This window comes from Diprion similis, chromosome 13 (genome assembly GCF_021155765.1).
Source record: "Diprion similis isolate iyDipSimi1 chromosome 13, iyDipSimi1.1, whole genome shotgun sequence".
NCBI lineage: Eukaryota > Metazoa > Arthropoda > Insecta > Hymenoptera > Diprionidae > Diprion > Diprion similis.
The window spans coordinates 2,176,804-2,204,437 of record NC_060117.1 but is presented as its reverse complement, the minus strand read 5'-3'; the positions used below and the strand labels follow the sequence as shown (position 1 = coordinate 2,204,437).

The 27,634-nt window shown below is 37.7% G+C and overlaps 1 long non-coding RNA gene across 1 annotated transcript; it reads right to left on the bottom strand.

The window, feature by feature from the left end:
* Nucleotides 1–460: 460 nt before the first annotated feature.
* On the bottom strand, nt 461–14,417 carry LOC124413938. Its single transcript, XR_006929908.1, has 3 exons — nt 14,374–14,417; nt 13,747–14,281; nt 461–626 (listed from the first exon to the last, which is right to left on the bottom strand). It is a non-coding gene; the product is annotated as an uncharacterized LOC124413938 (long non-coding RNA).
* Between the last annotated feature and the right edge of the window lie 13,217 nt (nt 14,418–27,634).

The window sequence follows — 27,634 nt, the reverse complement described above, 5'->3', positions numbered from 1 at the left end:
CCGGACAATCCCACGAAAAATCACGTCGATCTAACAAAATTTACGGAGAAGAATTCGAAGGGGTTGCTCTGTGAGCTAATTGTAGGAGCTTTTCAAAACTAATTGGAACTGTAGGATATCAAAGAAACAAGTTTTTATCAACATATAAAATGAGTTCTCGTATAGGATTCTTTATTTGCGTTAGTAAGATCAAAGAGAAATGCTTAAACTAAAGTTCGTCGACATGTTGACTAAAAAAGCTACCCTCGGTCTTTAAAAACGTTAAAAATGTTACAATAATAATATGTAGAATTTCATCCCTTAAATTTTTAATCCTCAGTTTCACTCATTTTTCAATTTCAACAAGTCAGTTTGATGTGAAAATTAGATAACTGAGGTAATTATTTAAAAGACCTTGTCACGCTGTAAGACGTCTTATGAAATTTCTGACGTCATCACACATCCATCCTGGAATCGGGCTCCGTGGCATTAGCAGGACGACGACGAGGATGATGATGGTTGAGGTACCGTGGGAATTCGGAGAGAAATGCAAGCCGTTGCATTAGAGGGCCTTCAGGCTAGACTGCGGCGAGGCGAATCTATAGGTAGATGGTCGCCATGCCGGAATTACACATCGCTGAATCGATCTGTAAGAATGATCGATCCTTGTCATCCAACATTTTAGTTTCAGCAGTGCACTGCGATTAAATAATTGAAATAAAAAAGAAATCAAAATATATGTGTTTGTTTCAACTCCATCGCGATTGTCAAAATATATCTGAATAGGATATTTTAGGATAATTTTTAGAGGGGATGAAGAAAAAGAATTTAAGATAATTGAACTCAGAATTAAATTAAAAAAAAACCTCTTAAGCCAGATGTATTTGAAATGTAGATTGATCCTAGAATTAGATTTCTGGAACGCTGTTAAATAATCTCAGACAACTAAATTCTCAATGGAATGTACTAGAAAAATGTAAGTTGAAAAGTATTGGTACCTAAATAACTTTAGTAAGAAAAAAATTAAAATCCGCAACAATTTGGCCAAATTTAGAAAATTCAGTGACATTGGAGGTCGCGATGGGAATCGATTCGCCGAGATGGTGGCTGACTACGCGCGAATTTGATATTCATAATCCAAAAGAAAAAACAGTAAGTCGGTGATAGAATAATCGTAATATAAAAACGAAAATTGCAGAATGAGAATAATATTGAAAATGTAGAATTTTTTTAAGGCTTTTCCGTAACCCAAAACGCATTTATCCGATTCTGTATCTTGGCTTTCGACATTTTTTCCATCAATCACTCCTTTCCGATGTAAAGAAAATGTCAAAATTGAAAAAGATGAAAGAATAAAATCGTCAGAAATTCAGATCCCGTATTTCAGTTTTCTCTATTTTCACTGCGACTTTCTACGATTCGAAATTCGGCGCAAGATTATCGTACCTGTAAAAGATGAATATTGAGATCTTTCCATTCTATTTTTGCTCCCGAATCCTTCCACGAAAGCATAATCATAAATGTAGAAAAGTCAGCTACGAGAAAATAAAAATACAGATAACCGAAGCACGGAATAAAATACTTCATAGTGAGTGAAAATATGTAAAACCACAATTTTATCTTAAAATGTATTTGACTTTCTATATAATATAATCGTACGGATCGTAATACATCTTAGTTCGCATTTTTGATTGTATAATTCATCTATAGTGAAGTAGCCATTCTACGTTTTGATGCCCCGCAGTCTACAGGGAAATAGGATTAAAAAAAAAAAACAAGAAAAAAAAAACTACGTATCGAGAAAAAGTAGAAAACATTTTTGAAAAACAATAAAAAGACGATAAGAAAAAATTGAGACCGATAAGAAGATACGAATATACGTATTTTACCATTTTGTAGTGAATAGACGAGAGGAGAGGAGAGGAGAGGAGAGGAGAGGAGAGGAGAAGAAGGCGCATTATAGGAGCGTCGCCGCGCCTGCACGCACTCCGTGGAATTGATCCGGCGCGGTTTGGCCGGGTCGCCATGAACCCTCCGCACCCTCCGACCCCTCGGGTAAAAGTTGCGTGAGTGTGAGTTGGCGGGGGACGAAGCAGCGGAGGGTGGTTTTTGCGAGGGGTGCAAAGGTGTATGCGGGCCGACCTCAGAGGGGAAAAACAGCGCCGGGGGTGCGGCGGCGGCGGCGGCTAGGCGGGAGCAAAAAGTAGGAACCGCGCTGCGATTGGCGGGGCGAAGTCGTGGAGGGGGGTGGAAAAGGGGTGAAGCGTAGCGCGGTTTAATGACGCCGGTGTCATGCGAAACGCAGCCCTTATATTCGGTCCCGAAAGCAACCCTCACCCCCAGCCTGCAGCCTGCTCGGACGGACGGACGGGCGAAAAATTCCCTTCTACAGAGGCAGCCGCCTTTGCAAGAGCTGCTGAGGGCCGATTGCGCGGCACCCTGGACCACCACCCTCCGAATGTCCTCCGAATTTACTCATTTGTATGTGCGAGTAAGCGAGTGAGTTAGGGTATGTGCTCGGGGCGAAGCCCGACTGTGTACGGAGGGGGAGGCTCGGCGAGACGGGGTGAAAAATAGGAGGCCTGATGTGCGTGTGGGTACTTCAACCCTAAACCTGATTAACGTATACCCTCCCAGAGACGCGGAGAGAAGAAGAGAATGAGAAAAATCCGATTTTAGGGATGGGAAAAAGGGAGAGAGAGGGAGAAAGAGAGAAACTGATCACCGAACGCCGAATTTCGCCTCGCCTTTTACCCTTCAAGATTCGCTCCTCGCTGGGTTTACGAAATTGCGATACCTACCTACTATGGTTAGACAAAATTCATTCAATCCACATGTACTCTTGGAAATATTATACTTATGTGTTGCACTGGGCTTTAGATACTACAGAGATTGTAAGTTTGCAATAGGATTCGTAGATGCAGAGCCGAATACGATATTGAGGTTATGGTTGAAAGAGAAGAGCACGAAATTGAGGTTATGGTCACGTAAGGTTAGACTTGTTTGCGACTGCGTATGCGCGGAGTAAAGAAAAGACTACTTTCAACTCTTAGCGACTTAAAAGTGATCCTTTCTGCACTCCGCGCATGCGCACGAGCAGACTCATTTGACTGTCAAAGAAACACGGACTTTGAGTGGGGAAAACACGCGTGGAAAAACGCGTAAAACATGCTCGATTTATACAAAGTGCTATAAACCTACTCTTGAACCGCCTATGAACGTCATTCTTTTATATAACAAAATAAATATTCGTCATTTCAAAAAAAGCTTTGCAAGGATTCATTAAATTATTTTACACAACGAGGATGAAGAATTATTAATATTATACAGATACGATTTTACGGATTCATTTTTTAAGATCAACTAAATCCTGGTATAGATTATAAGAATTTATTCACAGCGTAGTAAAATTAATCGGACAATTATCACGTCAGATGGAACTAAATTACTTTCTTTGAAATCTAAAAATCACGATAAATGAATTTTCTTTTTTTCTCACTAAACACAGGATGTCAAATATTGATCGAGAAAAAAAAAAAACAGAATCCCTGCAGATTCTTTCGAAAGTGTGAAAATTTGCCAAATTAAAGCTATCCCCAGAAAAAAAACCAAAATTAGAAAAAATAAAAAAAAAATACGAATCGCTGTTAATCTAGTTATTTGCTCGAGGCTTAAACCAACTGAATGGCCGGTTATAATAGGAGCTTTCATAATCATAATAAGGCGTTACGAAAGCTTGGAGATCGCGGACATAATTGCGTCTGTGCGAGGCATGGATGAGCGGTGGTTGACTGCTAATTGAACTCGTTTGTTCGATTCCTTGGGCTGCTGTTGCTGCTGCTGCTGCCTGCGCATCTCTGCGAGCCAACGATTCGCACAAAAGCTCGAGTATCTTTCGTTTCTCCACTTTATTTGACGGGGATTTTGAAGGGTGGGTGGGGGCTGAAGATGAATAGATAAAATAGTAAGAGAGAGAGAAAGAAACGGAATAGACAGAACAGAAAGAGAAATGAAAGTGGCTGCGCGAAAAGCTGTAAGATTAGTAAAAGCTTTTGGTTTGCATTTTGACGTCATGAATTTATTTTAGCTATGCGATTTGTTTCGAGTTGAATTTGATTAATGATTGCTATTTTTTTTTTTTTTTTCTTTTTAAATAGTTAATCGATATTTTAGCGTAGAAGAAAATCCGCAGTCATTTGTTCAGAGCATAAATCATGGTATAATGTTTGAAGGAAGATTCTTTGAAAAGAAAAACAAACTCGCCTAGTATTTTCGTGGTTAAATTTACAAAAAAAAAAAACAAAAAAATGATCATCAATCTGAAGCAGAAACTAGCAATGAGTAACATTGCGATTATAAATTTGAGAAGACAAATTTGAAAATTTCGATGCAAACTTTATGTAAATAAATGTCTACCATCATACTTTGACGCATAATATGATCGAACTTTTTTAATTGTAGAACATCTAAGCCTTTGCGTCAAAAATTAACGCTTTTGGGTATAATAAAAACGCGAGTAGGTATGCCGGTGTAATAAGATAAAAATATTTTAAGAGCTAAAAACGAGAAGACATTGCAAAAAGAAGGATCATTGATGTGGAAAAAAGCGCTTTTTCAGGTAGTACGCGATAATCGTGAAATGGCAAAAAGGATGGCAGCCCGCCTTCCCCTCGGTCCCATAGACAGCGACCCGCGTCGGCTCCGACGATAATTAATCAAGCTAAGAAAGCCGGGTTTGTACGGCGGAGGAAACGGGGGTTAGGGGATTTGAAAAAGGCAGCAAAACAGAAAAAGAGTAAAAAGCAAAAAAAAGAAAAACAGAAAAAGAGAAAACTTTCAGCCGAGGGGTGTCGGCTCGTTGATTTGTTTTGGTAGTTGAGCCCACATAGGATCCGCGGAATTGTCGAGGTGGGGGTGGGCCAAGGGGTGGTTTTTCGAAGGACGGGATATCCGTGCGTAAAGAGGAACGAGGATCGGGTGGAGAAATCGCGATTAGGGATCCGAGCACACGGGAAAAGGGGGTGGGGGGTTGAATTTGGCGGGAAAAACGAAACCAAATACCGCGACGGGGGTTTAAGGGCGAAAAGAGAACGGGGCGAGGTGGCAATACATCACGGGGCTCGGGGCGAGTGAAGAAAAAACAAACAAAAAAAGAAAATGAAGGAAGAGTTGGGGGGAAAAAAAAATCAAACAAAAAAAGAAACAAGAAAAAACAACGACAGACCAAAAAAGTTGAAGGAGAGGAAGAATCGGCGAGTGGTGGGGAAGAAGACGGAGGGTGGGGGAGGGAGGGGAAAAAATCAAAACGTGCAAAAAAGAAGGCCGTTATAGGGGAAAAGCGGTTGTGGAAGGGATGACGATTTTTTTTCCATCTACCCCCACTATACCTAACAGACCTTCCCGCATGCGGAAAATTCTTCTTCTCTCTTTCTTTCAGATATATATATATATATATATATATATAATATATGTAATGTTCGTTACTCTTTTTTCTCTCTAGTTCGTTCGGTAGGTTTGTTGATGTTTTTTTTTTTTTTTATTATTATTATTATTATTTTTTGTTTTTTTTCCCCTAAATTTTGGTAGCTCGTTATTTGTTTTTTGTTTCGATTTTTTTTTTTCCACCCTCTCTTTTTCCATACGACGTCGCTTTCGTTCCGAAGGGGTGATTTGAGCTTTTCTTTCCTTTTGTCGGAGCTGTTCAACGGTCAAGGGAAGGAAATTAGAGGGCGGCAATCCCCCCTCCCCCAACACCCGGACACCTAGCATTAAACCTAACGCGCAACGCTCGTCGCGCATTTCGCGCAGGCATATCTTATAAATACATGCGCTCTGCACATAATATAGATATATCTGCATTTGTGTGTATCTGCATGTGTATAGACGCACGCGTACATTCTGCAGGGTATAAACGCGTAGAGCGGAAAGAGAGAGAGAGAGAGAGAGAGAGGAAGAAGAGAATGATAATTTAAAAACGCCGCTTGCGGGGAAAATAAACATTAGGTAATACTGTGTGTGTGTATATATATATATATATATGTGTAGATATATACATATACAGTAAATATATATATATATATATATGTATATATATATATATATACATAAAAAAAAACTATCCAGTATGTAGATATACAATAACCTGTAAATATATATGTATATATGTATAAATATATGCAAGTTAAACGAGCGAAACGCAGGGCTGGGGGGGGGGGGGTGGGGGTGGAGGGAGGGAAAGGGTGCGATCATTTTTCATATACAGTGCATGCATCGGGGGTTAAAAATTCGCGAGTTAAAGTTTAAAACTTGTATTATACGCGGTTGAACGCGAGAGAGGAAAAGAAAGAGCAGAAGAGGGTTGAAAATTTGTTTGAAAAGATAATTTGTATAGTCGAAGGGGTAGACCGAAGGATGGTATTCCTGTGATTTTTTTTTAGCTAAAGGGAATATGGTTTCTGTACGATATCTTGTTTTTTGATTTTATTATATATTCTCGTTCGTCGATTTCTTTTCGTAATGTATCTGAAAATATGCATAAACACAGAATGCAAACGCCACATTTGATATATTTGATTCCGTATGCATGCCGTATGAATTATTCATCCCCTTATCTCAAGATTCGTCATGCGTATATTACGATATTGTTACGCGGTAAAATCGTGTGAAATTAAATGAACGATGTACGAACGGTGGACAAGAAAAAATATGAAAATTTAAAACTTGAATACGTTTTTTAATAAAACTATAATATATTTCATATAAATTAGCCTTTTACCCCCAACAATTTTTACCCAGGTCAGTTTTTAGTAACATATCAATACAATACACTGTATACATACTCTGATTGTTACAGTTTATTCTTGAATTAAAAATTCTCCCCCCAGTTCCATCGAAAGAAGAGGAAAAAAAAAAACGAAAATCTCCGTAAAATGTCACCCCATTTACTATTATCCAAGAATGAAACTAAAAATAATTTTCCTCAATCCTAAATGCAGTAAAATGAGTTGAAAATTTCATCCCTTCGTTCGGTTCTCCTCTTCTTTACGTACGGAAATAATGTCTTAAGCTCGTAGAAAATCTTCATCCCCATCATAAGAATATTGTTGTAAAATAATACTTTGAATAGATATACGTGCACGAGATACGTGAGACTTTTTTTGTGCACATGTTTAAGATCATCATGTATCTATAATTTATTTATTTAATTTTATTTTCCGAAATGTCTACCTTGCCACACTAAGGGAGTAAAAATCGTGAACAACCGCAGCCACATGTATATATATATATACATATAAATATGTTTGTGTGCGGTTTATATTCGTAAATTTGGGAGTCGAGGCGCCCGCGCAGGAAGGGTAACAAAAGCGCTGGTTGCCGGAGAGGGTTGCGGATAGAAAATACGGGAGGGTTGGTGTTTCGTCGAGGGCGGGGAAGTTTTAACCCCTCTCGAGCCGAACGAACGAACGAACGAACGAACGAACGAACGAAGGCAGGCAGGCAGGGGTGGCTGGGGGGATAAAGAGAGCTATGGGGATGGGGATGGGAAAGGATTCGAGGTGCTCGAGGCGGCGGAGGTAGGGGAGGGCTTCAGGGGTGGCGGTGGACGGCGGCCATTTTGACGAGCGTGAAAAACGTATATGTATACAGCGCACCCCGACGTCGACCCGTCGAGATCCTCTCTGTAGGTAGGTCGGTAGGTAGCTAGGTTGCTCCCGATGAGATGTTCCCTGTGTTGTTCCTCCCACGGGCGCAGACTCACACCCTCGAGCGATCCCGTTATTATATCTGCGTCGAATATGCTAGGCGAGAAATCATTTTTTCTCACCTTAACCGCACACCATGAGAAATTCTTTAACCTCATTCTTATCAAACTCGAGGGTGTTTGGTTTTAACGACGCAATATAAGACTATACATCGACGATTTTTATTACCCTTTCTAATATTTGTATATATATGTATATTAGGGTGACGCAAAAAAACCGACTATTTTTTTTCTTTTTTGAGGCCTGTGTGACAAAATGTTAGTTTTTGGTGTTTTAAGAGCCCACTCCAAAGGACAGTTCAAAAAAAAAGTTTCAAGAGGTCGCTCCACATTTTTTAAAACGTTAGAAATCGTCAAAAATCGATTTTTTTTTTTTTTCAATTTATTTTCTCGTTACTGTATAATTTTATGGACAAAAGAAAAATAAGTTTCCGAAAGTTTCAGTTTAATATTTGAATTTTGAAAGATCGCTCATAATTTTTTTTCAATTTTTTTGGTGCATTTCTTTAGATGTTTTCAAGCGACCTTTTAATACTCATATTAAAATTTGATAAATTTTTTTTCTTTAATTTAGTAAGAAAGAATCGATAACAATACACCACGACATGAATTAAAAATCAATCAAAATACTGAAAACATAATTTTTTTAATTTAATTTTTTGACGATTTTTGACATTTTAAAAAATTTGGAACGACCCCTTAAAAATTTTTTCTGAGCTGTCCTTTGGAGTGGGCTCTTAAAACATCAAAAACTAACATTTTGTGACACTAGACTCAAAAAAAAAAATACTCGGTTTTTTTGTGCCACTTATATATATATATAAACGTTGTTAACATTAAATGTTTCTTTCCCCAATTTTTAACTTTCGAACCGTGAGTTTGGGGATGACTGAAAGAATTTATAACGATTTTAAACCGTGAATAGAAAAACTTTTTTATTTGGAAATTTATCTAAACCGATCAAATTCTGTTGAACAATAATTAAGATCAAACCAATAATACGAACGTTGGATTTAACACCAAATTTAGAGTTTTCCGATCACTGAAAAAATTAACGCGACCTTGAACTTGTACAGTGATAAAAATTTTTTAGCATTGTTGTTTCCAACTTTTAATTTAATATATACCTCCAGGGATCCGAATCTCGTATTAGACCAAATATAAAATCACCTGCTCTTGAGTGATTGAAAATATTATTAAAAACGATTCCATTAACAACGACAAAAAAAAATACACATACATATATACATATATTCAATTCAAAACAGTGATCGATTTTTATAACAGAATTTCACACCGTTTCAGGTTGAATTATAATATCTCATCGATGATTAATTGGTACGATACAAAAAAAAAAAATCGTTGAATGATTTAATCAGCATCGAAAAGAAGTTGTAACCAATTTTTTTTTCTTTTTCTTTTTTGTGTTCTATTTATTTATTTATTTATTTTTTTCTCGATTTTATTATCGTTTTGATAATCTTTACTTTTATTTTTTTATTTCTTTTCTCCCGGTTCGCCCCCCCTCCCCCCCCCCCCTCCCACTCTTTGTTCGCTCTTCTTCTAATTAATTTCGGTGCCGAGCTACAACCGACCAACGGAGTTTTTGATCCACGCCCACGTCCAGCACAGGAACCGGCAAACCGTGTCACCCTTTGTTTTTTGTCCCGGTAGCGGTACGTATAGTGAGTAGGAAGGAATCGCCTATGCGTAACCGACGACCCTCTTCCAGGGAAAAAACGACCACGATTACGACAAACTCGAGGGATCCATGGATAATTATTCCTTCCTTCCTAATTTTTCTCAAAAAAGAAAAAAAAAGCTTCCTCTTCCCTTTCTCACTTATTTTTTTCCCCTCAAAACTATGAACACCGTTTTAAAGAATTATACCAAAAGAAAACGAGAGGAGAGTGGGGAAGGAAAGTGTGGACGTGATTTGTTTCAAATAAATAAACAAAAAAAAAAAAAAAACAAAAAAAAGAATTTTCACTGTTTATAAATTCATTGAATGAAAAAATAAACTTTCGATTTCGTCGCGATTTTCCACAATTCTGTGATCAAGGATTTTTTTCTCTATTCGACGACTTTACTTCGTTGTCATTATTGTTATTATTATTATTATATCATTATTATTAATGACACAAGCCTCGCCCCGATTAGTATTCTTACCTCGTTACCGTCTCGTCACCGACTCTAGACGCGCCAATCCGTCAACGTCACTCTGCGTGCAGATAAAACGAATCCCGTAAAGGTTTTTGCAACGACGAGCCCGCAAGGGAGAATTTCGCAAAATTCGATTTCACTTATCGCCATAATGTGACGCTTACCTACGCTTTATTTTCTTACAATAATTTTTACCTGTCTGAAAAACGAGCAGAAGAAAAAATAAAATCAAGAATTTCAAACGATTTTTAATATTGTTATAAATTTTTAACAACACGAAGCGCTGCATAATAATTGCAGAACAGAATAAAGTCGAGGCTGTTCTTAATATAAGCGCAGCAATTCAGAGGATAATAAATTCCCACCCCTGCTCTCCATCTCTCTCTCTCTCTCTCTCTCTCTCTCTCTCCGTAATGTTTATTTATAATATTTATTAAAAATTATCCTTTGTTTTTTCTAATATTCTCTTCCTACGAACTCATGAATTCGTACCTTGAATAATTATAACTACAATATCGCATTATTATAATTTTATCATTTCTCTTCTTGCCTTTCTTCGTATTTCCGCTTCTAAAACGAGTAATGAATTCTTAATTCTATACACCTACCAACGCGCGTTTCGTTCACGCCATTTTCAATTCGTTATTAAAAATATCTAATCATTCGTGATTCGATAACGTCAATGAATTAACGAAAAGCTGCGAAATGTAGAAAAAGAATTAACAATAATTCAAAGATCAACGACGTGGATCGTAGAAAAAGAAATGAGATAAATTAACCAAATATTTTTCAAAGAAAATTTTTCCACCAAGGAGATAAATTTTCATTTATTCCTTGAAATTTTTTTGCCAACATTGAACAACCATAATAGTATAAAAATGATAAAAATCGTAAAGAAGATAAAGAAGAAAAAAAAAATCAAAATACCAATTTGATTATCTGAATATTAAACAGAACTTGAGAGCATTCTTTTCGAAAAAAAAAAAAAAAAAAAAAAAAAAAAGAAAGAAATTGCCGTAATTCTAGTGCAGTTTTTGAACGAATCCTAGAAAAAAAAAACAAGAGCGAAAAGAAAGGCGTAACTTTGGAGATGCCGCGAAGGGTTTTTGGTAGAAAGGCGGGGGTCGACATGTAGGCGCAAATTGTACATACATGCATATATTTATTTAAATGCACACTCGCGGAGTAGGTAGGTAGGTGAGTACCTAGCGGGCTCTGATGGGCGGACGGTTGCTGCGGGCCGGGATATTTGCAAGCCAAATTTTAATACCAGAATTAATTTCAACCGGGTCTACACGTGTACGTAGGTATACATGAATCGCTCATCTATACATACCTACGAGGCTAAGGGATGTGAGGCCTGAGCCTCAGCCCCATCCCTTCCGAGGGTGAGGAATCCGCCTTGGAGTAACGAACGACGAGCCTCTCTCTCTCTCTCTCTCTTCAATAACAACAAACAGTAAGAAAAGAGTTGTTAATGTGGAAAATCAGGTTGAAAGTTTACGAATTTGTTCTAAATTTAGAACGAAAGTTTTTCATTTTACTCAAAATTTGTAGGATAAAAGACGAAAAATTCATTTCAATTTACTTAATTGTTTAGAAAATTTATCGCGTTTGTTAATAGAGTAAGCAGTGAATGTATGGTGAAGAAAAAAAAAAAAAAAATGCGACGAATTTCAAAGCGATATTGGCGAAACCCATAGCCATGTGGGAGAAAAATTCTAAAAGATATTCTAAAATTGCATGATCGAAAGGTTATGGGATTCCCCCCCCTCATATTTAGGAAAGAACTTCGTGTATCGACGGCGGCGCTGCGAACGGTATTATAAAAATGCGATCTAATTTATCGGCGTCGTCGTCGTCGTCGTCGTCGTCGTCGTGTTTCACACAGTGTGCAGCGCAGAGCGCGGCGTCAATTTGTGTTAAAACTTTGCTCACATGATGCGCAAAGTAGGTAGTTTAGCTTTTATATTGTAAATTATAGTGCAAAACAGCGCGAGCGTACTCTCTCTCTCTCTTTCTCTCTCTCTCTCTCGTTTCTCTTTGCTTTCTCTCGCCACCGTATCCTAAAATTTTCGATACAAATGGGCAAAGTAAACTTTGCCATTAATGCAAGGACTGCGTGCGTAGCTCCAGACTGCAACAAACTTTTAGCCCGCACCTGCGGTCGGTGTTTTGCACAAGTCCGCGCGCGCCGCGATCAATTCTCGTCTCATTTCGTAAAAAAAACCAAAAAGAAACTTTAAAGAAAAAAAAAAAAAAAAACAACAACAACAACAACACCGCCAAAAAATACCAAAAACAATACAAAAAGTAGGGAAAGTGAACGAGCAGCGGTATCGTTTGTTTTTTCTAGAAACCAATTACCGTAACCACAGATTTTTTGCTTTGGATTACTCTACAACGAAAAGCAAAAAAAACTGCTTTGTTTGTTTTTCGTTTTTGTTGAAAAAAAAAAAAAAAATATATATATATATATATATATATATATATATATAAGAAACTACTTTTTATCCGGTTAGATAAATAAAACTATATCAAATCTCGAGAGACTTTCGGATCGAGTTATCAAGTTGTCAAGTATCGATAATGCACCTGAACTGCATCGGGTATAGATACCCGATACATACTGTGTGAGAATGATAGAATTTAATCGATCGGTATCAAATTTACACGACACACAGCACTGGTGTTTCAATATCGCACCGCGTCGTTGTCTCGAGTGTGAAACGCGTGCCGGATACCCGAGCGTACAAAATTCGACACCAAGTTTCCGGTGCGGGAACAAAAAAAAAAAAAAAAGAAAAAGAATCATTTAAGTGAAAAATAGAGAGGCTGGAAAAAAACTTTCGTCTCAAAAATCGAACATCTATACTGTAAAAGTTCGAGGGAGCGTGATTACGGCGATTGAGAAAAAGGAAAGAATTAATTGCTGTAGATTTTTTTTTTTAGAAAACAATAAATAAAAAAGTAAAAAACAATAAATCGTGAGCGATTTTTATTTTTTTAAATGAACTAAACAGTGTCCGGAATTCTTTCAATATAACACATCGGCGAGACTGTTTTTTTTTTTTTTTTCCTTTTATCTATTTTAGGTTAGGTGAGAATAATTGAATTTCCTCTACCCTCGGACACACGAGAGACATAGAATATCGCTAATCATAGATCCGCCAAAGTTTGCTAGAGTAAGTAAATGAATAGATCAACACCAAACAGAGGAGCGTATTTATATCCTCAAGTGACTAGAGCGGAGCTTGCAACGAAATTTCTCTGATCCATGTGTTATTCCGCGGTGCATCAACACCCAGGATATATATAGTAAATAATCCACGTATATATATATTTTAGTATAAATGAGAAACTTTGGTCTCTCGAGAAATTCGGAATACGAATATGTATATATTTGTACGTATACCTCGTTCGCTTCCATTCCTTGACGCCGCAACTCTCGTAATTATAAAGTTAATTGACTCTCTTTTTCTTTGATTTTCTACAGATTTTCGATACTTCGATTCTTTTCGTATGTCAGTTAATTTTCAGAAATATATTCCTAATAATCCTTCCATCGATTTACAGCGAATTAAGAAGAGCGATAGACTAAAAATGCTGCTGCTAGAAAAAAAAAAAAAAAAAAAAAAAAAACACGCGACCGAGAATGAAAACCTGAATTCAAATGAGTTCCGTCAATAACCAAGCGTGGAAGTGAATATTTTTCAACAAAAATATCCCACTTTTCAGTTTTAGTATTCCTTTTTTTTTTTGTATCTTTTTCTTTTTTCAGGTTAGGAGTGCGATTAGTCGATCAGAAGTAATACGAAAGGTGGTGGTTCGCCGGTACTCACCGCGGCATGTTGTCTGTGCGGTGGTGAGAGGGAGGCGCCATTTTGCTCCCTTCATCGATCCTGCGCCCACGCAGCGTCGACTTTTCCCGCCATTTTTTCGTTCGCGCCATGACGCGGTGGGGGGGCTTTCTTCCAGGTCCGCGCTTATTCTTCTTCTTCTTCATCTTCTTCTTCTTATTTTTTCTTATTTGTCGCCGTTTGTAGCCGAAAATGTGAAGTGAAGTAGGTAGAGAATCGCGTCACACCGATAGAGCTTCTCTCCGCAAACTGAGCTCCTCGTCATCCGGACCCAGATCCTGATCCTGCAGACTCTGTTCAATCGTGCCTCGCTTAACCCGTTTCGTCGCATTTGCATAGAGCTAGCTAGCTGTGCAACGGCGCCGTGCAAGAACCGTTTGCACGATGATTCTTTGTCATGCCCCCAGCAGAGATCCAGCTCTACCCCCTCCATTGGGCCCCGCTTTTGTCCCGAAGGCACAGGCCCAATACTGAACGCACGCGTTGCGTGCAACGTTTACACAGGATTTTTTTTTTCCTGGAAAATCAATTCAAGACTACAATTATTTCGAAATTTATTACGGGAAAAGAGCGAATCATCAACGATTATTTTCTTCTACTTTGACTCACTTTTTTTCAAGTCAAAAACGCTCGGGTTATTCAGGTGATCAGAAGAGACAGTCTAAAGGACAGAGTTTATTCCGTGGAAAATCCTATCATCGATCCTCTGGTACTGGCTTCATTTTCTTCACGTGAACTGAGTGATGACAGTATCCAAAATCGATTTCCATGAAACTTCGGCGCGCCCTGAGGCTAGTCAGAATTTTTTCTGAAGAAGAAACATCGAGACACCGTCAGTCTGGAACGAGTATGTAGGTTCTGGAACAGGAAAGGATAAACATTATGAAGGATTAGCCTTTTCAAGCTGAAAATAATGAGGTAAAAAAGCGACTACATTCGTCTCCAAATTCTAAGAGCGACTAACCGACGTTAACCGACGAAGAGACCAAAGCATCATTGTTGTTTCTGTCTTCTCACAATGATGAGCAGCAAGAGCATCTGGTGGTTCAGGTTGCATCTTATCCGCAGACCGTACAACAACACTTTCGACTCTTGCCGTGAGAAATACAAGTCGATTGCATAAAGCCGAAGCTGACAAGTGGTTGAAAAGCGTTATTCTTCGTTTGGGCGATTAAAATGAAAGAAGTAGAAAAAAAAAAAAAACGTTGGATAATCATTCTCGCAATGCGTTTGCACCCCTCGTATGATCTCCGCATCTTTCTATTCCTATCCATGGGAATTTCCGTCTAATGAATAAAGCTCTGCTCGGTATCTGCGTGAAGAACACTTCGCAAATCGGTCACATCGACATCGTCGAGGTGGAGGATCGACCCCCAGCGAAGAACCGGTCCTGCAGACTCTGCAGAATTTTGGGGGGTAGCTCGAACCCTGCACGCTTCGGCGCCGGGTGGGGGAAGAGCTCGATTTAGGGGTCAGGGGGGCGGGGTCAGCAGGTTGCCTCCGAGCCACTGGAGCGGGGTCCCAGGGTCGAGACCCTGGGTCGAGGTACCTTTGACCTCGCACAGGTACAGGTTACGACATTTGGCAAGAGGTGATGCTCATCCTCGAGGAATACACGTACCTACTTACCATCCTAACTGGATTTCCACCCTTAGATTTTTTTCGCAGGTTACACGAAGTCCGAACACCGAACTCATCGAAGTTCGCATCGGGATAAGAAAATTTATGCAAACTTGACGAGAGTTAGTGAAACAATTTTTCAAAACTATATATATATATAAATTGTAATTGAATGGAAAAAAATTTTTGTTTTGTACCCGAATTGGGGAATTTTATACCCAAAAGTACTCGAAGCCCGTCAACACTGCATGCGCTTTTCGAATTATACGTTTAGAATTTTCAGATTATTTCGCAAAGTGTCTGACTACGATTTTAGGATCTTGAAATAATTTTTCTTTTTTGTTTCAATAACTTTCAGACAATTTAAATCAAGTTTCTGTATCTTCTGAACCGCTGACGGATTACAGAATTTTTTTTTTATAACGTCATCAAGGATTCCCTTCGATTTCAGAAGGTGTAAGACGATTTCAAAACCTTCCAAATATTTTCTTTACATTATTCTTAACAATTGTCTTTCGCGATCACAACTCACTTTCTGAAATTTCAAAGTTAAAATAAAAAAATATCAATCATATTGCACAGATTTTAAAAGTTTCTTTAATGAAGTTTGAAGAATGTTTGATAACTGATACAAATAAATGATATCAAATTTTAGAAAAATTAGAAAAGAATCTGTAAGTCTCGAACGATTTTAAACGCCTCCTAAAATTTTCAGCAGTACTTTGCATGCTTTCGAAGACCCTATGAAACACACTAAAATTCCAATAGTGTTCAGGGTCGACACTCTCACTGAGTATCAAGTATATTCCCGTGGAATATAGAAAAAGAAAGAAAAAAAAAAAAAGAAAAATCACATAACGTCGAATAAAATCAGTACCCAGAAAACTGCACGTACACAATCGTACTTTGATCGACATTGCAGTGATAGACCTTAAATGTAACCGGCGTTAAAAATCGTTTGGAAAAAAAAAAAAAAATAGTGAATGCTCAACAGCGTGTGGGAATAGAAATTGTGACCGGTTGAACAGCAGCGTGGATTTCAACGAGAGAGAGAGTGGATAAAAAAAGGTGGAAAAAACCAAAAAAAAAAACGAGGAAACGTGTCAAACAAAAAGAAGATATTACACATTTATTGGTCGTGCGTCGTGATTGATACACGTGGAGGACAGATCCATCCGTAGGTGAGGGAGGAAATAAAACGGTATATAGGTGTGAAAGCGGGTTAATAGACAACGCGGTGTGTGAAAAAAGTAGAAAAAAAAAAAAAAAACGATGAGGAAAAAAAAAAGGAGAACAGAGTTCCGGGGGATTGGTGAAAACGGAAAAAATTCCGATATCAGAGGTCGCGACAGAGGACCGCGAACCACGTGGGCGCCCGCTGCTGCATCAACGGCATCCGCAAACGCACACCAATTCAAGTTTGACAGTGAAACCGAAAGTAGATGATATCAACGCGGCCTGGTTCGAACAGACAATAACCAATCATGTACAATTAACCTGTGACACGGTGACACCTAAACACCCGCCGCTTGTACCTCCGGCTGTAGCATACATACATACACACATATATATGTATATATATATGCACATGTGTGTATGCATATATACATGCCCACCTACATAGCGGTTATGTCCCCATTATGTGGCCGTATCGACACGTGTTACCCAGCAGTGCACCGGCGTTCAACGTTCAACGCTCTGCAGTTCGCCACCCGCTCATCGGGCAGAATGCACGTCCTCGCGTGCCGATGCCATACCTATATATATACATATATATGTAGACATGTAGAGGCACCTATTTCTCCACCCCTGCATATTTGAATTCTGACACACATATGCGGCCGAATTGCTTAATAGGCCTATCACACGATTGACTCCCATCGCGCGACACTCGCAGGACTAAACACTCAAACAGTCCAAATCGCGAGCGATGAAGTTGAACGGTTTGTTCTGATGTGTGGAGGAGAATCAGACCGTTTAAAGAGGTCAATAAAGTGGAGTGAACTGATGGTTGGTTTCGGTAGTGGAAAGGAATCGCCTATACGGATCTTGGTTGTCGTTCCTAAGCTCCTTTCCAAGGATTCGATCACCTTCTCTTTTGCTTCATTGGAATGGAATGATTTGTGGTTTTGTTTATGGTCCTGAGACATTGTCACTTGTAAGTCGAAAGGGAAGAAGAATAACTCAAGGTTCGATTTGGCGAAGTGTTTTTAAAGTGATTTCATATCATCGGGAGTGGAATGGATTGGAAACACTCGTGCGGATTACCAAGGTACCTGAATCTATACTTTGGACAAAGGTGTGAAATATTCCACAAGCCATCTTCTAAGACTAACTGAAAACGATAATCTTCTTTTCTTCCATTCGGAAGGTACAATTCTTTTTGGAAACTGTTTTCACGATAATGATCGTTCGAGGAACTGAACAATTCCCGATACTCACGTGGTGACTTCTAAATATTCTAATCAGAAATGTTTCTTGACCTCGATAATGATGGATTGAGGAAATTCTTGGAAACGAAGGGTAGTGAGATGAACACTTTGGGTTACCAACGTTTCAACCCAATTGAGCCCGAGTTTATTTACAAAATTTGAATTCCGATTTGCAGAATTGATTCGCTCAACAATTTCACGGTGCAATTAACTCCGCCATTCCAAATTTCATGACCATACTCTGCTGTGAACCACGAAAGAAGAAGAAACTATCCATACAGTACCTACCATATTCAAATCACTCCAAGAGAGTCCTGACTCATTTCAAGTAGAACAGACCCCGAAGAATGAACCTCAGAGTATCAGGTTACGAGTGGATAATTGTTTGGCGATATGGAAGCGAGAGAGAGAGAGAGAGTGAAACGATGAAGAGAGAGACTTGCGGGTCCAATAATCGATGATAATGCAATGTATGCGGGTGCAGAGGGAGCGCATTGCACCATGCGGAGCAGGATCGGTAGCCGAGTGTTGAGACCGGGACGTTTGACCTTGACACTGACACCAATTAGCGTACATTGACCCGAAATCCATGGTCGAATGGCATGCACGCCACCTGTCTGCACTGCTCTCTATATGTACATATATGTACCTAACTATTCCGTCTAACTACCGCAGGATACACATATCCCGATGCTGCACTGCTGTAACGGGCACATACTGGTGTGGACTGAACCGAATCCCGTTGACGATCAGCTGTAGCTCCCAATGGCCTACCAGTTGCATTCAACCATCGACGTTTATGGTCAGCCAAACCATAGTTATAGACAGAATGGAAGTCCTTCAGGCTCGATTCTTCAGTAGGGACTTTGACTTGCAGGGTCACCTGACTTGTATTCCAATCTTTCTTGACTTGAAAGTGAGGATTTTTAAAAGTAAAAGGATGCAATTGATGCCTCAGCTTCTGCGGACGAAACACCATGAGTTTGAAACCATGTGACGAGATGACGAAGTTTATTTCCAACGCCAAGTGATTCCAGTGCGGAGCATAAGGAATAACTGTGTACAGAATCCGGATTGAAGAGAAAGGACACGTGGAAAATTTACGGATGGATTGAAAGCGTTGGATTATTTTTCTCTTTCGAGTTGAAGTGGATTATTTTCGTGTCTGACGAGAGTTTTTAAAGCCTGCTGCTGCTGCTGGGTCGAGAGGTAACGAGTGGAGTTTCAGACAGATTCCATTCGATTTGACGTGAGATTGTGAAGACTCTTGAAGGCTAATAAGCTCCTTGCTTGATGCAGACCCGGGAGCAAATCGAGGACCTCTGCACGCCTTGCGCGCCGGTTAATAAAACTGAATTCCCATTCAGCCGAGGACACCTGATCTCCCCATCATTCCCTCCGCGAAGCTGAGGACCTTGGTGTATAAAGAATTTTTAAATTACCATGTACATGGGCGTAAATGGAGCCTGAGAGCCAGAGATGAATTTTTACCAACTTTGAAATTACGAATTTCGATTTTTCCTCTTTTTCAATGCTCCATCCTGCCCTTTCTCCGAATTAATAACCTCTGGCCCTCTTTCTACGAATGTGTGTCCGTACATTTTATTAAAAAAATATCCCCCAGGTAATGATAACGAAAACACAGTTTCGATCGGGTCAAAAATTGGGACGAAATTCGTCATAAAGTACATTTCACGTATCAATTTACAGCGAAAATCGAAAGCTGCTTTGAAAATATCTAAGTTCGAACTCAAGGTTAGGTTAAAAACATCCAAACAACAAGCTCCAAGTTGTGCTACCAATTTTCTGAGCACCACGTCTGACAGTGATGTCACGACAAAGTAGACGCTACACATCAATTAGGCCTAAATCTTACCAAGAAGAGTTCCAAACTCTTGGATTCCAAAGGGTCTTTAATCCACGAATACCAATGCCTGGTCCCAATACTGGAATAATCCGAAGCATCAGTCATTACACTTCATGTTCCATTTGGAATGAGTATCCATCCTTACCGAGTTCAAGTCAATCAGAATCAAGTTCAAGTCATCTGGCTAAACGATCAATGTAACCCTTAACCATTGGAATGAGACTTAGCTCAAGAAAATTGCCTCAATAAGAAAACGATGATCTCCACAAGGTCGAAGTCAGTTTAGTTAATCTTTCAACTGGACAAAAGAAAAATTCAAGAACCCGAAAGCAGACAGAGTTCGGTTTAAACATAAGCGACGAAGAACCAAGAACCACCATCGAGGTAGGCTGCTAACCGGCGGCGCACCTGGAAGCGGGAAGCGAGCGACGGTCGGTGTGCAGCTCAGTTGGGTTCCCATCGGTGGTATCGGTGTCAATCCAATCAATGGTTTATTAACCGACGTGTGAACGAGGGGCAGAGGAGTGAACGGTAGGAGAGAGACAATGGATAGAGAGAGAGAGAGAGAGAGAGAGGCGCCGGCTCCTCTGGCGTCGGCGTGTCGTTTGTTTGGATAGAGAGAGAGAGAGAGAGGCGGGTGGTCAACACGTGGACAGCTCACTGCCATGTGTTTGTGTCGATGGAAAAAAACTCACCGACTCAGCTGAGTGCATTCTGCCAGTGATCGTGAGCTGCAGCATAGAGGGGATGGCAAAAAGTGACGGGGAGAGTTCAGGGTGAACGGATCGTATTGTTCCTCCTCGGCCACCTGAGGGCGATATCGGTTATTGGAAATCTCTATTTTTCTGGGCCACAGTTCAGTCCACTCCCGTTCCTATTCCGTCTCTCTCCGTCTTTCCTTCCGGTCATCCCAGACCCCTTTGGAACACTTTTTGCCCCCGGAACCCTAGACTTCTCATCTACGACGTGGACCACCACCTGCCGTTACCACTCAAACTCATCTTCTTCTTGGCACCGTGAAGTCGGGACTTTGCCAGGGGTTAACCACCTCCCATTATGGTGTTGACTGGAACATGGAAGAAACCATGTAACTTGTTTAACAAATTTGGGCTGTTGAAACACTGATGATAATTCTATGGCTACTTCACCATGGACTTCAAGTCCTTCAAAGTACTCTTGGTAATCGAACTGGGTTTCATACTTTCATGCGATCCTTTTTAATCAGGTTTAACATGAAAGCCTTCAAAGTTTGGTAGAAATTTTCGTAGACACTGGTGGTCTTCGTTGGCTTGGTTTTCTGTTGATAAAAACCATTTTGAATAGTGAAAAGGACAACTTCAAGAAATGCAACAAATCTCCTTGGAACGGCAACAGAAAAAGACACACACAAAACGATTTTCTAAGCTTTCTGAAAACGAAATGATGGAACTATCATTTTTTGACAAAACAAGTCCGTTTTCGTTAGGTTTTAAATTTTATTGCGTTTAGAATTGGCGAAATTGAATAAGAGAAAAATTGCTCAATTCATCTCGTGTTGAAATGTAGAATATAATTTGTCCACCGTCTTGATTTTGTTTCTTCTGTTTCATCCTGTTATAAAAATTCCTGTTATAAAAATCACTTCACTGAAATTTCGAAATCAATATCTTCTTCTTCTCTCACATTCCTCTCTCTCTCTCTCCATTTTTCCTTCCCAAAATTGACTGAAAGAGCTCGACGATATTCTTATCTACCAAATTTGATTTCGATTTCAATTCCCTGTTTTAATGTTAAAGAATTTTTCTTCCTCTTCTTCTTCTTCTTTTTCTCCTTCTTCTTACACACGCCCAGCGATATCGCTTGTCAAACTTGTTTCGCGCCGTGTCCTCACGTCCCTATTGGTCAAGCTGGCTTCTGCATGCACAGCGTTGTGATCTTAGGTCCCACGATGCTGGACCTACCTGCCATCTCGATGGGCCCCATGGGGTCAGTCAGTGACGTGACCTGAGCCCTCCTCGTCGTCATCACGTCGCGTCGAACGGGAGACTAGATCGTGATGAAATTATCCGAAGTACGCTCAAATTGTGCGAATAAAATATAAACAACAATCGAGTGAATAATTTTCTTAAAAACGAGTTCAAAATTTCATTGTTTTGCATGCTCGTGACGTTGTGTCGTTATTTGGATTTTTGGATTTTTTCAACGGAAATACAAATGATCGAAATATAAAAAATACAAATCCAGTTATTACTCGATAATTTTTATCCAAAGCAGATGAAGATTATTTTAATTTTCGTTTTTAATCATTGATTATTTTTTTTTTTTCTTCAATTCTAATTCTAATAATCGACGCTGATAATTACTGCGATTATTATTCCTCTCGACGGAATTATTGCGTGCAATTTTCGTTCAATATCAGGCTCTTTGAAGACGAACGAAATTGTTCGTATTGAAATTGCAATAATAAATTCCTGAATTCCATAAGGATGAAAATAAGAGGAAGAACGCGTGTCCAAATAATCTACATTCATGCCCGTGACTTGGACTCGGTTTGTGAAAAGGAGTCGTTACAACGGCGTTATTGTGGTCGGAAATAATTGTGCAATTTATAGCAACAACGATATTCAAATCAATTGATCAATTATATTTCAACATAATAGAAAATCGGCGATATTAATGTGATAATAGCGACATGCCGCACATTTTTCTACATTCCAGGCGTATATTTATACCCAGAGAATATCGGTCTTCGTCTCAATATCGAGGAATAAAGAAGCGAAGAGATAAACGCGTCGTTTCAATTATCTAACCACAAGTATCAAATACACGAAAGTTAAAACAAGGCTAAGATAATAGAATAAAAAAGACAAAAAAACGTTACGGAATCAAGTCTCTGAAAGTATCTACATTCAATCGAATCCAAAGTTAATAGGAAACTATTCGTACAATTTGACTAGTAATTTCGGTTGCATTTATCTCTATTTTCGAACGATGAAAATCAAAATATATATAAAACGAAACGAAAATGTGTCTTCAGAAAAGAACGTGATTTCGAAATCGCGGAGGATAATTGAGTTTTTTTTTTCTTTATCGACGACGGTTGGTCACTTAACTAAAAAACCTAAAACTCTCGTTCAAACTATTGAAAATATTATTTTTTCTGACATTCTATTCGCAATATTAAATTGTAATTTTATTTTTAACGCGGAAATTAACACCGAGATGAAAAAGTAAAAAATAAATCGTCGATGCACGAATATCAAAAATGGCTTTACAGTTTTTCAGTTTCGTTGTGATACAAATATTTTGTTTTTTTCCTATTTTTTTGAGCCCGTCTTTTCGGATTTTTTTCGATAAATACCGAATCTCGAAAATGTTGATAAAAATCGATTCTCCTCGTCGTCGATCGTTGAGAAATTAAAGAAGGCTATAATTTTTTAGCAAAACAATATTTCTTTCTCTTTTCGTATATTCGCCAATTTTATTATTACTTGTAAGAAACATTTTTTCTCTGCGACGGGAACGCCGGCCGTCGGCCGTGCCGAAATGCGCGAATACAGCTAACTTCGAGTGCTAAAAACTTCGTTTTTCAAGGCTGGCAGCTGAACATTTACCCAAATATCAGCAACCTTTTTTCGTGGACCAATCGTCGAATCGATGATACCAAGCAAATTCACCAGAACGTCTATTGATTATTGCCAATTATCACCAGGCGCGAAAAATTCCTTGATACGCGTTCTTTTCCGAACGAAGAGTTCAATTTTCTACTTTTTCATTTCTTGCTTGAATTATACTGTCCAGAATGATTATTTTTTAATAACTAAAACGTTGTTTTATTTAGATATTTGGTCAATCTTTTTTTTCTCCTTTTCTTCCATCAAAAGTAAAGAATTAAAAAACGAATTTATTCCGGAAAAGAAATCATTTTCTTTTTTTTTTTTTAATTAACGATTCTAAGTCTGCGATGAACTTTTTTTAAATATTTCTGTTCATAGTATTTAACCGTGGAAAGTAGAAAATTGCATCGAGAGAAAAAATTTTCGCTACCCATTCAATTGCGAATTTTTATTTGCCACTTTGAGTCCCTTTAGAAAGTGAAGAACATAATTAATTATATAAAGTTAAGAAAAACATCGTTTATTCAATTTTGCGGTTAGTTTTTCTCCTCGCTTTCTCGCCGTGATCTCTCCTAATCGTTGAACGAACGGGTTTTGCAATTGCGGAGAGTTTCTTTCGACGTGAAAACCAAAAAAAAAGTTTTTATATCACGCCAAGCAACGTGAAATATAGTTGAGACGTGTCTTTAGCGAATAATAGAAGATAGAGAAGAGAACGGAAAGGAAATGGTTAAAAGCCGTAGAAATTACGAACGAATTGCAAAAATGAGAAATTTCATGGGATGAAAAAATTGGAGGTGACAAAAAAAAAAAAATCCGTAGCTAAAATTACAAGGAAATTGTAATATTCAGAAAAATCGTTAAAAAAACAGAGAGAAAGTTTTACAATTGAACTCGAAGAAAAAACTTCTCTATTCTAGCGTAAAAAATTTCCGATACGACAAATTCTTTTGAAATAGGTTGAAAAATAAAAGTGTCTGTACAATTTTTTATACAAAAGTTGTACAGTTCAATCGAAAATGTCGGTTTTTCTCTGATTTTGCAAGCTTTCTTCGTTAACTCGCGAATGCAAAAACCCTGGACAAAAAAAAAGAGAAAAAAAAAAAATTACAGAACAAAAACCTCCGTAAATACATAAAATTTTGCAATACTAATTAACACCAGGTCCCAAGGGCTTCATTTTTCAATTTAACCTGCATTAAAACGTGAGAATAATTAACAATATCTATTCGTTTGTTTTTCTGTTTTGTTTTTTATTTTTATTTTTTTTTATTTACGTTTCTTCTTTTTTCGTTCAGTTAATGTAATTTCGGTGCAGAAAATTGTTGTTACGGCGTAGAATGTTTGTAATAAAAAAGAAAGAAGAAGAAGACGGAGAGAGAAAAAAAAAATTACGTTCTCCAACGCCGACGGCGAGCTTCTGTCCTGCAGAAATTATCCGCCGGCTCTACGGCGTCGTTCGCGATCATTCGAGAGCGTCAGAATTCAACTTTCCCGGTAATATGTATTAAAAATCAAAAAACACACATCGGACATAAAAAAAAAAAAAAAACGAATGAATATATATATATATATATAACGCAGACACGTGTTTTCATATAATTGAATGATTTATTACACCTCTCAATGTACAACGTTCTGATATATACATATGATGTGGACATATATAGATATTTTTATTCAATACTCAAATCGCTTTTCAATTATCAGAAGTACCGATAATAATAACGAAAAAAGAAAGAAAAAAAAACTGATGTCAATTGTCAAAAATTCTTTTTATCGTCGTATGATGTTTTCTGTTTATCGAAGAATAAGAGAAACGCGTAGAATAAGAAATCAGTTCGGATAAATTCTTTACTTCCTCTGCGTGAATATTTTCGTTTTGCTTCTTTTTTTTTTTTTTAGTGAATTCATTTAAAGAATTGAAGCGTGAAGAAGATTTTTCAAAATAACAGAAAATTGCCTAAGAATATTTTTATATTCACTGGAAAGTGAAATTTCTTCTGTCGCAAGTTTGCCACACCGAGTGAAAAACTTGATTTGTTTTTTTTTTTAGTACTTTTCACGTAACTAATTCGATGTTGATATAGGAAATAGTAATAATTAGATAGAAATGAATGAAGTTTCTTGATCGGTGAAGAGAGTAAGTTTAAGAATATAATAATACGACGAACTGTAAACGTCAAACAGCTTTTGTGGTTGCTTAATAATAATCCAATAATAATGATAATAGCATCGTTTTTAAATTTCGAAACTGATTTTTCAATTTCAGAATAAAATAAAAAAACAAATTCACCCGTATTGAGAAAAAAAAAATTTACTGAATATACGTATCTACATAAGAATGTGCGAAATTTGTTTAGAAAAAAGGGTGGAATAAAATAATTGCAATACATAACAGCCAATAAACAAAATATAATTATAAAGGATTAATATTTGCAACTTCAGTTCGTCTTTTGTAAATAATCTTACACCGATTCCTGTTTCTTTTTTTTTTTTTTTTTATGTTTCATTTACGACAAACATCCGACAGAATTCACGTAGGATAAATTATTTTGCAATAAAAATATTTATTCAACAGCATCGTATCGTCGATATGGTTTCCTTTTACAATATTTCTCTTTATAAATTGTTTGTTTTTTTCTTGTTTCTCCGATCCTCAGCTTCTATTCCTCGTGTGTATATCGCGTTTGTAAAATTCTTTCGTTGCATTCGCCGATTTTATACACTCCTGTCGTTTATTATTCAATATTTTTTGAAACCTTCTTTCTTATTCGCAAATTTATTTACTCTATTCTATTATTTCTGTTGTATTCCTTTTGCCTTTTTACAAAAACGAAAAAGGGGAAAAGTGGAAGTAAAAATTGAGAAAAATAAATAAATAAGAAAATAAAAAAAAAAACTCAACCAAACAAATGTATCGTAAATAAGAAGTTATAGTTTCCGTCAGCGTAAATCGAGGAATAAAACCGAAATTGTATAGCAGAGAAATTCCTATATTATATATCACGTCGGTATTTTATTTAAGCTAGGTATACGGTTAATATGTAATCAAGTAATGCATATATTTTTTTCGAACCAGAAACAACAATTTTTTCACGCCTTATTTATGCCTCAAAATTACACAGCGTCGCTGACGTTTCGCGGATTTTTTATTACTTCTTTTACGTAAAATCAATCGAGTCGTAAAATTTTTCGAGTTCAAAAATAAAAATAAGAGAAGTGACAAAAACGTAAACAAATTCAACGGATTTTGGAATAATTTCTTACAATGTCCGGAAAAAAACGCTGCTGCAAAATTTTTCGCAATAATTAATCGTCGATCCAAGCCTCGAATCGATCGGATTTATTTATTTTTTTTTTTGCTTTCGCAAACGTGGCTTGTTTTTGCACAAAACCTGAACAATTTTTGAAATTGTATTTCGACGAATTTTGGGCAACTTTCAAAATTCGCTCGCCGCGTGCTTTTCCATCCGCCGTCGCAAGCTGCACACGAGAAATCAGAAAAAAAGCAGACGTGCCTTTTGCAAAAGTGATTTTAAACGTGGAAATCCTCGCTCATGTATTATCGATAATTTTCGTTTAATTGAATGATATTTTTTCAAAACATATCAAGCATCCGGAAAAATCGTTTTCGATATTGCGCGTCTGTTATTAACTGAAAAAGAACAAGAATTATACTCGTTCAATACCAAAAAGGTAAAAAATTCTGTTTTTCGAAAATTCCTATCGACACTCGATTCCAAAAGTCCAATAAGATAATAAAAAAAAAAAACTCTGGCTGTTGTTTCAAATTAAAAATCGGAAACACGATAATTAATTTCAAAAAAATCATTGCCTGGCTCAATACTAAATATACTTTCGTTTAATAATAATTATCAAAGAGAAGTGATAAAAATAGACAGGAAAAAAGGAAGGGAAAATGTAGATCAAGTATCAAAAGCTTTTGAAATCGGCTTCCGTAACAAAATTACTGTCATAATCAGGTACACGTCAATTAATAAATTACGCCTCGATAAATCAACGCAATTATCAACATTTTCTGCGTATGAAACTAAATCGGATATGAATTACCTGTTTTTTGCCCCCCCCCCCCCCCCCCCCCGCCCGATCCCCCACAAATTTTATCGTTAATTTTATTGTCACACTTCTGTCGATTCGATATTATTCTCTTCTTCGATAATAATTGTTGATCAATGAGAAATTTCTTCTTCTTCTTTCGATCAATCGGATTCTTTAAAAATTATTTTTCATTGAAAAACAAATGACAATGAGTCAAATGAGTTAAAAATTATGATAATAAAAGCTGCGATTTTCGTTGTAACATATTTTTCAGATTTCGTTCCACAATCGCA